This window comes from Apium graveolens, chromosome 10 (genome assembly GCF_009905375.1).
Source record: "Apium graveolens cultivar Ventura chromosome 10, ASM990537v1, whole genome shotgun sequence".
Classification (NCBI taxonomy): Eukaryota; Viridiplantae; Streptophyta; class Magnoliopsida; order Apiales; family Apiaceae; genus Apium; species Apium graveolens.
The window spans coordinates 220,084,876-220,098,430 of record NC_133656.1 but is presented as its reverse complement, the minus strand read 5'-3'; the positions used below and the strand labels follow the sequence as shown (position 1 = coordinate 220,098,430).

Below are 13,555 nucleotides of genomic sequence, written 5' to 3'. Positions count from 1 at the left end.
TTTTTGGTCTAAATGTCATACATCTTCTTATTGGGCCTAGCAGCCCAAATCATGTATGATTAATATAATATTTAATTACACAATCAGAATTTATTTATCCTTATCAACCACAAACTTCACCTGAGATGAACGAGAGGTTGTATACAAAGACCGACTGAATAATGACATCATGTCATAGTAAAATTAGTTTATTTGAAAATAAAGTCAAATCCTTGATGTATCTGTCAAGTATTATATATGTTAGATGTTTAATTTAGTAAACATCTAACATAATATAATATTAGAATCATTTGGTTGGATTGATTTTCTTTTTTTATATGGCCGCATGAGTACCAACTTTCTAATTTAATTTAATTCCCTATATTACCTTTAATGATAAGCATGCAATAATAAAATTAAAAACAAAATATGAAAATATCCCTTCTTAAATTTTGTTTTGCCTAATTTACTATAGATATTCTGTAACCAAATTAAGTCTAGCCAAAGCCGGAAAGAAAATTTAAATAATGATATATGCATCATAATTCGTAATTACTAAAAATCTCAAAAAAAAAGTTTCATGGCCTAAACCTACAATTTTCTTTATTTTGTCTCATGTATATAACAGTAGTACACACCAATTTCTCCATCCTCACTCACTAACAATAGGAAATATATCTCTAGTTACTCGCTAGCTAGCCAGTAATTTGTTTTTATTCAATTTTTGAATTCGTTTTCTTGAATTCTCCGCTGTGTTGCTCCATCTAAATATTGCCCCGAGCTCAAAAAGTCGCCAATCAGTTTGTCATCTGCAACTGCAAGCATGTCTCAGTCTCAGGAGATTTTATTTCATCCTGGTCAAACTCTTGGAGCCCAGCCAACGACATCTCTTGGCGTGCCTAATCCGATTCAAGTACCAATCTCTGTCGATGAACTTCGATCGAGGATCATTCCAACGAGGATGGAAAGGATTGAGGATGCAGGGTCTCGCTTCTCTGCCAGGGAAAAGTTCCTCTCTCATCTCAAAACAAAAGGTATCAGTCTGTTATACTTGTTGGACAAACTTAGTATTTTAGACTAAGTTGTGAATCATTTTGAGAATCCATATGAGTGATACACATTATGTATTAGTGGTGTGTATGTATTGGAACGTATTCTCCTCTTCGAGGGGATTCCAACGCATATTTACACGCTCAAAATGAGTAAAAGGTGAATGAGAACTGATGTTCCAAAGTTTTACTTTTTAATATGAAAAGTGGTTTTGTACCACATCGAGAGTAGCACAAACCTATTCTTTAGTTTTTCTTATAAATACCATGTACCGCATCGAAAAGAAAAACAAGTCCTTTCAAGCCTCTCTTTATAAATAGAGTCTTAGGGCATCAGTTTTATTAAGTCAAGGGAATAAAAGTCCTCTCTTTCATTCTCGGTCTCTTTAGTCTTAAATTTTCCAATATTCCGGTGATAGTTCTCGGGCTTAGTTCAAGTTTGTTGAGAGTATATTCGATCTATCGATTATACTGGTATCTCGTTTTATCCTGGGAGGCTATCAACTCGCACATACGGTGAGAGGCGAAATAGCTTTAAGGAGACAGTTTCAACTGGACTCGAGGATTTCCATTTGGTTATATTCTTCCTTTCTCTGTTTGATTTCGTTTACTCACGCACACACTTATTTGATTTATATGTATTAATCGCAAATTATATTCACAATCTTAAAGCTAATTTTTTTATATACATCTGTGACTGATACATCTGTATCTACTTGTTTTGTCGAGTAACAGATCGATGGAGAACCAAACTGTGAACGATCCGATGAACATGACGGCTGATCCCAACGCACAGATCACTGGATCTGATGGGGTTCACCAGCAGCCGATTAACCCTAACGCACGGATCGTACAATCTGATGGGGGTCAAACGCCTGTTGGACATGTGCCTTCGGGACATGTGCCTGTGGGACACACTGTCATTGGACAGTTTAGTGTTCCTCTTGGACAGATATCGGCAGGATTCACTCCTTCGATCATACCTGCGATGCCTACTGGTGTGCATACACCTGTAGTACAGACGCACGTACCATCTGTTCCACCTGTGGTGCCTGCTGCACCTGTTATGCCAACTGTGCCTGCTGTACATGCTGAAAAACCTGAGAAGTTCAATGGAACGAAATTCAAACGTTGGCAACAAAAGATGCACTTTTATCTGACCACGTTGCATATGGATCACTTCCTTAAGGAAGAACCACAGTTGCTCACTGCTGAGAGTAACATGCAGACTGTGTATGCTGCTGATGCTTGGAAGCACTCCGACTATATCTGTCAGAATTATGTGTTAAATTGTTTGTCTGACTCGTTGTATAACGTATACAGTGCGAAGCCAACAGCTAAGGTCTTATGGGAGTCACTTGACCATAAGTATAAAACTGAGGACGCTGGGGCAAAGAAGTGGATTGTTGGCCGCTTTCTTGATTATAAGATGGCAGACTCTAAGACTGTGGTCAGTCAGGTGCAGGAACTGCAGGTGATCATTCATGACATTCATGCTGAGGGAATGGTCATAAGTGAGTCTTTCCAAGTTGCTGCTGTTATTGAAAAGCTTCCACCTGGATGGAAAGATTTCAAGAACTACCTTAAGCACAAGCGAAAGGAGATGTCTATGGAGGATCTTATTGTTAGACTTCGTATTGAAGAAGAACACAGAGGGTCCAAGAAGAAAGTTAATGTTGCCACTGAGAAGGCAAACATGGTGGAGCACGCTCAAAGCTCCAAGCCCAAGAAGACTAATTCTAGTAAAGGGGCAAAGCTGACACCCAAAGGAGGGATTTCGAAGTCGAAATTTCAGGGGAAGTGCTACAACTGTGATAAAGTTGGTCATAGGTCTTCTGACTGCAAGAAGCCCAAGAAGCCCAACAAGAAGAAAGAAGCAAACATGGTAGAGAATATCTCCAAGGATATGGGTGATATAGACCTCTGTGCTACGGTCTCTGAAGTGAACCTGGTCGGTTCTAATCCACGTGAATGGTGGATTGATACTGGTGCTACTAGGCATGTTTGCTCAGACAAGGCAATTTTCTCTAGCCTCAAAGCTTCCGATGCTGGTGAGAAGCTCTACATGGGGAATTCAGCAACTTCTACCATTGAGGGTGAAGGCACGGTGATCCTGAAGATGACCTCTGGGAAGAATCTGACTTTGAAGAATGTACTTTATGTGCCTGATATTCGCAAGAACCTTGTGTCTGGTTCTCTGTTGAGTAAGCATGGCTTTCACATTATAATAGAGTCATATAAAGTAATTTTGTCTAAGAGTGGTATGTTTGTAGGCAAGGGTTATTTAACCGATGGGCTTTTTAAGCTCAATGTAATGTCCGTTAAGGATGATAATGAAATGAATAATTCTTCTGCTTACTTGCTTGAGTCTCCTAATTTATGGCATGCTAGATTAGGACATGTAAATTATGACACTTTACGACATTTAAGTGCAAAAGAATACATACCTAAACTTACTATCGATTCAAAACATAAGTGTGTGACTTGTGTTGAGGCAAAATTAATGAGATCATCATTTAAACGTGTGGAAAGGAACACCAAAGTGCTAGACCTAATACATAGTGACATATGTGATTTAAAATTCGCTCCAACAAGAGGAGGAAACAAGTATTTTATTACATTCATTGATGATTGTACAAAATACTGCTATGTATATTTGTTGAAAAGCAAAGACGAAGCTATAGATAAATTTAAAATCTATAAAGAAGAAGTTGAGACACAACAGACTGAGAAAATCAAAACGATATGAAGTGATCGTGGAGGTGAATATGTTGAACCATTTGGAGAATTCTGTTCACAACATGGTATAATCCATGAGGTCACTGCACCATACTCCCCTCAGTCAAATGGTGTGGCTGAAAGGAAGAATCGCACTCTGAAAGAAATGATGAATACGATGTTGTTAAGCTCTGGGCTTCCAAAATCGATGTGGGGAGAAGCCATCTTAAGCGCAAATAATATTTTAAATATTACGATGCGCAAGAATAAGGATGTAAGTCCTTATGAAATGTGGAAGAAAAAGAAACCAAGTTACCAACACCTGAAAGTGTGGGGGTGCCTTGCAAAGGTACTGATCCCTACACCGAAGAAGGTAAAGATAGGTCCTAAGACTGTGGATTGTATTTTCATCGGATATCCTCCACATAGTACTGCATATCGGTTTCTTGTTCATGAATCCAAGATTCCTGATATTCAAAAGAATACCATTATAGAATCAAGAAATGCCTCATTCTTTGAGACGATGTTTCCCTGTAATCCAGGAAACCAACAACCTACGACGTCTAAATGATCTCATGAGTCTGTAGATGATGATAATGAGAGTGACGAAAGTGAAGACAAAAATGTGAGGGTAGTGAGAAGGAGCAAAAGACAACGAACGGAGAAATCCTATGGGTCTGATTTTATGACCTATTTGCTCGAAGAAGGTGACCCAAAAACTTATAAGGAGGAGGTTACCTCACCTGATGGACCTATGTGGAAAGAGGCCATCAAGAATAAAGTTGATTCAATTATGCAGAATCATACTTGGGAACTAGTGGACTTGCCAACTGGTTGCAAACCATTAGGTAGCAAGTGGGTTTTCAAGAAGAAGTTGAAAACTGATGGCACTATTGATAAGTATAAGGCCAGACTTGTGATTAAAAGATACAAGCAACAAAAAGGCCTTGATTATTTTGATACATATTCTCCTGTAACGAGAATAACGTCCATAAGGATGATGTTTGCTATTGCTACAATGCGTAATCTAACTGTACATCAAATGGATGTGAAAACAGCCTTCCTAAATGGGGACATAGATGAGGAAATCTATATGGAACAACCCGAAGGGTTTGTTGTCCCAGGACAAGAAAGGAAAGTTTGTAGATTGGTGAAATCATTGTATGGTTTGAAGCAAGCACCTATGAAATGGCATGAAAATTTTGACGAGGTCGTGCTGGCTAATGGCTTCAAAATCAATGAATGTGATAGTTGTGCCTATTACAAGGATAACGAGAGTGGTTATGTCATGATGACGCTATATGTAGATGATCTACTTATTGCCGGAAGCAATGATAAAATGATCAAATCTACCAAGGACATGTTGAAATCAAGATTCGACAGGAAAGACATGGGACTAGCAAATGTAATTCTGGGAATTCAAATTTCTTGAACATCATAGGGTCTCGCATTAAGTCAACCACATTATATTGACAAGATCCTTAAGAAGTTTCTTAAGGATGACTTTGAGAAATCTAGGACACCTGTGGATATGACTTTGCACCTATCCAAGAACAAAGGTGTAGCTGTTTCCCAATTGGAATACTCGAGGATAATTGGTAGTCTGATGTACCTCATGAGCTGTACAAGACCAGACATCGCATACTCAATTAGCAAGTTGAGTAGGTTTACGAGTAATCCGGGAGCTGATCACTGGAAAGCGATCATAAGGGTACTAAGGTACTTGAGGAGAACTCGAGACTATGGACTGTACTATGGCAGATACCCAGCAGTATTAGAAGGATATACTGACGCAAATTGGATATCTAGCAAGAAAGCACTTAAATCTACGAGTGGCTATGTGTTTATATTAGCTGGAGCGGCAATATCATGGAAATCCTCAAAACAAACGGTGATAACTCATTCCGCGATGGAAGCTGAGTTTGTGGCACTAGATAAATGCGCCGAAGAGGCTGAATATCTACGTCAGTTTCTGGAGGATATTCCAAGATGGCCAAAGCCTGTAACTGCAATAGGGATTCATTGTGATAGTCAATCCGCTATTGGCAGAGCGCAGAGCACGATGTATAATGGAAAGTCTCGTCATATATGATGACGACACAGTTCCATTAGACAATTGATCTCAACCGGAATTATCACTATTGACTATATACCGTCAAAAGATAATATCGCGGATCCACTAACCAAAGGGTTATCAAAAGAAGTGGTTGAGAAATCATCGAGAGGGATGGGCCTTAAGCCTATTGCTTAACGGCATCATGGTGGACACCCAACCATTGCTGACTGGAGATCCCAAGAACTTGGTTCAATGGGACAACTAAATCATGATGACCAAATCACTGTGGGGGTAACCCCTGGCCTGTTCCTATAATGAGGAAACAGTGAGACCCGTAAGGTACGAGGTTAAGCTTTGAGCTTTTAATGATCTTTGATGAATACATGGAGTTCAGGAGTGAACGCATGGAATTCAGTTGAGTAAATGCGGGTTACTCTATAACATAAAGATCACCTATGTGGGAGAGAAGTGGGGCCGCTTCAAAGGAGAATTGTGAGGCACAATTCTTTAAAAACTCCTTCAGAACCAGGACGATGTTCCATGGCCAAAATGGACATAATCATGAGAACTGAATGAGTCAGGAAAGATATAGTGATGAGTATATCATCGTTTACACAAACGGTCAAACAGTTTAAGGACATCGCGTCATACTGTCTACCAGTAAAGTCGATATACTTATTCGAGCGAAGGTTCAAGGAGCATTCTCTACCTATCGTATGCTATATCTGACCGCCGGAACTATCACCAAGTCAAGCTCCGCGTCTGTCTGTCTATGTGGTGCATGCTACTGGACCATTAATCTCATTTGTGGGGGATTGTTGGACAAACTTAGTATTTTAGACTAAGTTGTGAATCATTTTGAGACTCCATATGAGTGAGACACATTATGTGTTAGTGGTGTGTATTTATTAGAACGTATTCTCCTCTTCGAGGGGATTCCAACGCATATTTACACGCTCAAAATGAGTAAAAGGTGAATGAGAACTGATGTTCCAAAGTTTTACCTTTTAATATGAAAAGTGGTTTTGTACCACATCGAGAGTAGCACAAACCTATTCCTTAGTTTTTCTTATAAATACCATGTACCATATCGAAAAGAAAAACAAGTCCTTTCAAGCCTCTCTTTATAAATAGAGTCTTAGGGCATCAGTTTTATTAAGTCAAGGGAATAAGAGTCCTCTCTTTCATTCTCGGTCTCTTTAGTCTTAAATTTTCCAATATTCCGGTGATAGTTCTCGGGCTTAGTTCAAGTTCGCTGAGAGTATATTCGATCTATCGATTATACTGGTATCTCGTTTTATCCTGGGAGGCTATCGACTCGCACATACGGTGAGAGGCGAAATAGCTTTAAGGAGACAGTTTCAACTGGACTCGAGGATTTCCATTTGGTTATATTCTTCCTTTCTCTGTTTGATTTCGTTTACTCACGTACACACTTATTTGATTTATATATATTAATCGCACATTGTATTCACAATCTTAAAGCTAATTTTTTTTATATACATCTGTGACAGATACATCTGTATCTGCTTGTTTTGTCGAGTAACAGATCGATGGAGAACCAAACTGTCAACGATCCGATGAACATGACGGCTGATCCCAACGCACAGATCACTGGATCTGATGGGGTTCACCAGCAGCCAATTAACCCTAACACACGGATCGTACGATCTGATGGGGGTCAAACACCTGTTGGACATGTGCCTTCGGGACATGTGCCTGTGGGACAACTGTCATTGGACAGTTTAGTGTTCCTCTTGGACAGATATCGGCAGGATTCACTCCTCCGATCATACCTGCGGTGCCTATTGGTGTGTATACACCTGTAGTACAGACGAACGTACCATCTGTTCCACCTGTGGTGCCTGCTACACCTGTTATGCCAATTGTGCCTGCTACACATGCTGAAAAACCTGAGAAGTTCAACGAAATGAACTTCAAACGTTGGCAACAAAAGATGCACTTTAATCTGACCACGTTGCATATGGATCGCTTCCTTAAGGAAGAACCACCGTTGCTCACTGCTGAGAGTAACATGCAGACTGTGTATGCTGCTGATGCTTGGAAGCACTCCGACTACATCTGTCGGAACTATGTGTTAAATTGTTTGTCTGACTCGTTGTATAACATATACAGCGCGAAGCCAACAGCTAAGGTCTTATGGGAGTCACTTGACCATAAGTATAAAACCGAGGACGCTGGGGCAAAGAAGTGGATTGTTGGCCGCTTTCTTGATTATAAGATGGCAGACTCTAAGACTGTGGTCAGTCAGGTGCAGGAACTGCAGGTGATCATTCATGACATTCATGCTGAGGGAATGGTCATAAGTGAGTCTTTCCAAGTTGTTGCTGTTATTGAAAAGCTTCCACCTGGATGGAAAGATTTCAAGTTGCTTGTATGCGACATTGTTCTCTACCTCCACATGGGCGAGTATTGAAAGTAAATGTAGATGCTGCAACATTTGAAGGGATTGGAAGTGTAGGAGTTGTTAGTATTCTTAGAAACGAAACAGGTGCTTTCATTCGAGCTCGTAGTAAAAAAAATCAAATTAATTATTTTCACTTCAAATTCGAATTTGACTTCATGCTATTATAATTATACAAAATTTATTTAATTAATTCGGTAAATTATTTTCACTTCAACCTCTGCTTATCTTTCAACCTCTTCTCATCTTTCATTTTTTAGATTTGTATTTAAGATAACGACTATTATAAAGTAAAAATTTGCATAATGGGTGATATAAGAATGCAACTATACAAACGCATATCTCAAAATGAGAAATTAGATAAGAGATTATATGACCATTGTATGGAAATGTGTTTAGGAAAGTTTTTTAGTGAAAGTGAAATTATGCATCTTTGTTTGAATAAGGTATAATAGCTTACAATAAGTGCTTGTTTGGAAAATTTTAAAATAAATAATTTATAACTTTAATAAGTGGCTTAAAACTGATAAGTATATAATACTTATGAGTTAGTTAAGTGTTTGGTTAATTTTACTTATAAGTCAGAATTTTTTTTAACTTAAATGAACTAAAATAAATATTTTTTTAATATTATTATCTTAATTCATGACTTTTAAATTAACTTAACATTTAAAAATATAAATTTAAAAACTAAAATTAATAAAAAAATTAAAAATCAAAATAAGTTGAGAAAAAATATGTCGTTACTAACATTCAACTTATCAGCTTATAAGTTGTAAATTCAACTTATAAGTTGGATCGACAAACACTCATCGATAAGTACTTACGGGCTTATAAGCCAATAAACCACTTATTCAGTGGTGGCCAAACATGCCCTAAATTACTTGTGATTTGTAAGCTTGTTTGTTTTTCTCTCTTATTAATCATTTTATGAAGTTGGTAAGATATGTGGCCAACAACGTTACCAAAATCAAATGTATTTTTATATAAAATTTGCTGTCACATTTTATTTGGTGTAATATTTACATCCAATAATTTTAGTTGATATTACACTAAAATTGACAATATCAAAGTATAATAGTGCTGAATTAGTGCTGAATTAGAGTTGCTCTCAAGGGCTGAGCAGAAAACCGAATTGAAACTGAAACCAAACCTAAATCGGGAAAAACAGTACATAAAACCGATCCAAAACTAAAACCAAAAAATGAAAAATCGAATTTAAGTATTATTTGTGGATATTGATATTGGTATTGGATGTATTTGTCATTTTAATCGCAGCGGCCCTTTCTCTGATTAGTGTTGAGTTGGAGTTATTTTTAACTTAAACATTTAGCTTTAAGAGAATGAGACGTATAACTTTAAGAAAATGGAAATAATAAAACTACATATATATAAACTAAAAAAATGTTGAATAAAACTAACTAAAAAATATTTTAATACTATTATTATTTTATCAATTATGAGTTATATAATTAAAATATAAGAATATATCTAGATATCAAATAAAATCTAAAATATTTGTGAAAGTATAAAAAAACATGAAAAAAATATTAAAATTCAGAAATTACAAAAAATATGTGTAGAATTACTAATTTCAAAATTTTAATTAGAAGTCATAAAAATAATCTTAATATAAGTGGATGAACTCACATGTAAATAAATATATTTGATATAAAATTGAGAATGGGATTAAGTTTGGTGTTGTAGATTCCTCCCTCATTTGAGTCCAAGAGATAGATTATAGAGGAAATTTTATTATTCATTCGGTTTACCTTAGTGTATTGAATTGAATGTGATCCTGGTCAAGAGAAAAAGATTGCAGGAGTGAATTTGTAAATTTTACTTACATCTGGTTTAATCTGGTCATTCTATTGTTAATCATATATTCAAGTTATGAAGTTATTAGATGGCTTATAATTAGAAGATGAAGAACTTACTATCTACAAAGAACAACAATCCGAATAACAATCCAACCATCCATCTTGGGATCTAGGTTTGGATGCGGGAGAACCAGGTTTTAAACACAAGGCTCGTGCAGAAATGAAGTTGCTAAAAAAGCATAATTATCAAGCGAAAGCACGCACGTACTTGTATGTTTACCTAATGGATATTTTACTTGGTCACTTGAAACTTTATATTTTCCGCTCAAGCCAACAGTAATGCAACCCCATAGATGCACATAGGCAACCCCTATGATACAGTTGCATAAGGCTTAATTGGTGTTGCATAAGGTAACAAGGCAACATCAGGTGAGGGTTGCCAATATAGGCGTGGCTATAGATGCCTAATGCAATACTTTCTGCAACAGTGAAAAGTGTTGCATTATGTCGCTTTTGCAACACCAAAGGCATATAATGGCAACAACACTTGGTGTTGCATAAAAAAGAAGCCACATCACCCCCCAGAGTCCTACGTGGCAAGTGACACGTCACTTTGCCAGATCAGCAATGGTCCCTACATTGCTACATCAGCAGGGGTCCCACTTGCCACATCAGCAGTGGGCCCGATTTTTGCCACATCGACTGTGGGCCCCACATTTGTCACGTCAGTAGTGGGCCTCACAATATGTAATGCAACACTTATTTTTTTAATATACAACACCAGTTGTAGTCAATTGTAACACCATTATTGTTATTTACAACATCATTTTTCATAATATGTAACACCATATGTAGTCAAATGCAATACTTCATAAATAAAATATCAGACATAATTGTTCTATTGTTACATGACTTCTGCCAAATAAGGCTTCCAACAGTCGACCCAACAAAAAGTTTTAAAATTTACTAAACCAAACTAAATCGGGTACATAAACCCAATTCTAACTTCTAAAGTACATAAAACCTAACTTAAAAAGAAAAAAAAAATACTAGTGAAAATAAAACTTATGTTTGATTAATCATTTTTTGTCATTATTTTTGGAACCTTGCTCTTTGCGCTGAAGGTCAAGCTGTGAAGGTGTTTCTGTCTGCTCCACAATAAGAACCCAGTAACCCTGGTATTTGAAAAGAGAAGGAACTTGAAATTTAGGTAGTCAGCACAAAAAAATATAAAATAACTAAACTGAAAATGCAGAAGTCTAAACCATAAAAAAAGTATATGTAACAAATCTTTATTAGGGAGAAAAGAAACATAAGTTGAGGAATCCCCACAGTACCAAAAGCTTATTAAAAATAAAAAACCTACAAATCTTCAAACTAAAACATATTAACAATTAGAAGAGAATCAGTTCAAGCACAACAACAATTAGACTTACAATCTAAAATCTAAATACTGGAATATTCCATGAAAATTAAACTGATTGCCCGCTTCCAAAATATGCAGCTAATCATACAAGTATCCTATACCTTCAATAAATAAACAGTGAGTTTTAGCAAGGAAAAAGATGCATAACCTCAAGTCTAAGAAGAGCATCACGATTTTGCAAAATCCTCCTATCTCAATCACCTATTGCAGTAGCCTGCTTCCGAAATTTTCCAGTACAAAACAACATACATGATTAATTTAACAAAATTATCATACCTGCAAACCAATGGAAACAAAGGATGCAAGATTAACAAAGATAAGTTCACTGATTACCATAGCTGGAAAGAATAAGCGGACTTCATAGGTTATAAATTTGAATATTAAAAAAAAGAACATGTTATGAGATTCTTTAATTAATCAAACAAGTGATTATTGCAAAATATAATGGAATTAACAAAATTATTTGCTTCATATTTTCTTATCCTAATATACACCTCGATTACCAAAAATCTCCGGACCTGAAACTCTGTTACAATCCTTTAATTTGATCAGTATGACTACCACAGGACCAGGTCTGTCAGGAGATGATAAGATTGATGGCTGGGCATACCTTCCGTTATGAACTAGAGTTGCAGGAAGTGCGGCAAATCCAAGACCATAGGTCATAGCAAAGAAAGTGCTCAGATATAGAGGTCCAAATTTCGAATATGAAGTTTTATCAAGAAGAAAGTTTTTTGTTACCCCCTTTTTTCTTTTTTGTTGGTTATTATTGAAGAAATATTATATTCGACAGTGGCAAACCATGGGCTAGCTAAAGGGCTACTAAGGAAGGCGGAGATGGTTGCCCAGTCAAGCGAGCCAATGCCCAGACCACGACCACCTGAACCCAACTGGTGCACAAGGACTAAGTGGATGCTGTTTTGGCTGGTTTTGACTATTAACTGTTTTCGACTTGATGATGATAATGTAACGAAATTTGTTGGTTTATTTGGTAACTCTATTTTAATTGTTGGTAGCCGGTGGAAGCTAAATGATATGAATTTTTTTGATATGCATGAATCATATGGATCCATCACATATTATGAATTGGTTAAGATCATGCATATGATCTTGGTTTAGAACACAAGACTCGTGTAGATATGAAGTTGCCAAAAAAAAAGAATTATCAAGCCAAAGGCAGCTCGTACCTCCACAATATGTATGTTTACCTTATAGGTGTTTTACTTGATCACTTGAAGCTTTATATTTTCCGCTCAGAGAAGCAGCTCAGCAAAAATGAGAAGCAACAAAGAAGAAATTCCAGGAGTGCTAAGCATCAAGCTATAAACGGTTTGACAATTCCTAAAATTTTATTTCTTGGATTTTGAACCTTTGAGATTCCTAAATGTAGCTAGATCTGAATAACGGGGAATTAGGAGTATATGAGAACTCGATGCTAGATGAATTATAAACGATAATACGTTAGTACAGTCCAGTAGATAGTTTCCTCCAGTGATGACCCTAGAAAAGTAGGAATACACCTTAATGTGATTGATCACATCTCCACGGGTGTCAAAATTGTATTAAGGCCATATATATTTATCCAAATGTAGTGTTAATTTATTATTCTAAGAGGAAAAATGTTAGAAAATGCTATGTACTTCTTGTCAAGGCCATGAGATGCCGAAAAATACAAGTTATAGAAATGCATGATCTCTCAGAGCAGCCACAGGAATCTGCATGTGTGTTTAAAGGGTTTTGACACTAGGTTTTGCGTATATACTGAACTTGTTATGGTAAGCAGTAGTATACCAGAGAGAAGATTCACAGTAATGCAAATTATTGTATTACTCAACTTACCAACTGAATATGCAAATTACAATATATAGAAAGCAACAGCCAGGACTACTACGCATAAGGCTCCTATTATTAAGCCACTTATTGAGGACTACTTCCTAGAATCAAGCAACCAGCTACTAATTTTCCTGTGTTAACGTGTATACACCGACATTAACATTTATTAAGACAAATAATAAAACATATAAATAAAGTTTAGATTATATTTCCAACACACCCTCGTAATCTAAACTCCTGACACAACAG

General features: G+C 36.6%; 1 long non-coding RNA gene across 1 annotated transcript; it reads right to left on the bottom strand.

Annotated features, from left to right (window-relative positions):
* Positions 1–10,960: 10,960 nt before the first annotated feature.
* On the bottom strand, positions 10,961–12,444 carry LOC141689611 (uncharacterized). Its single transcript, XR_012562448.1, has 3 exons — positions 12,084–12,444; positions 11,622–11,749; positions 10,961–11,222 (listed from the first exon to the last, which is right to left on the bottom strand). It is a non-coding gene; the product is annotated as an uncharacterized LOC141689611 (long non-coding RNA).
* Positions 12,445–13,555: the final 1,111 nt, after the last annotated feature.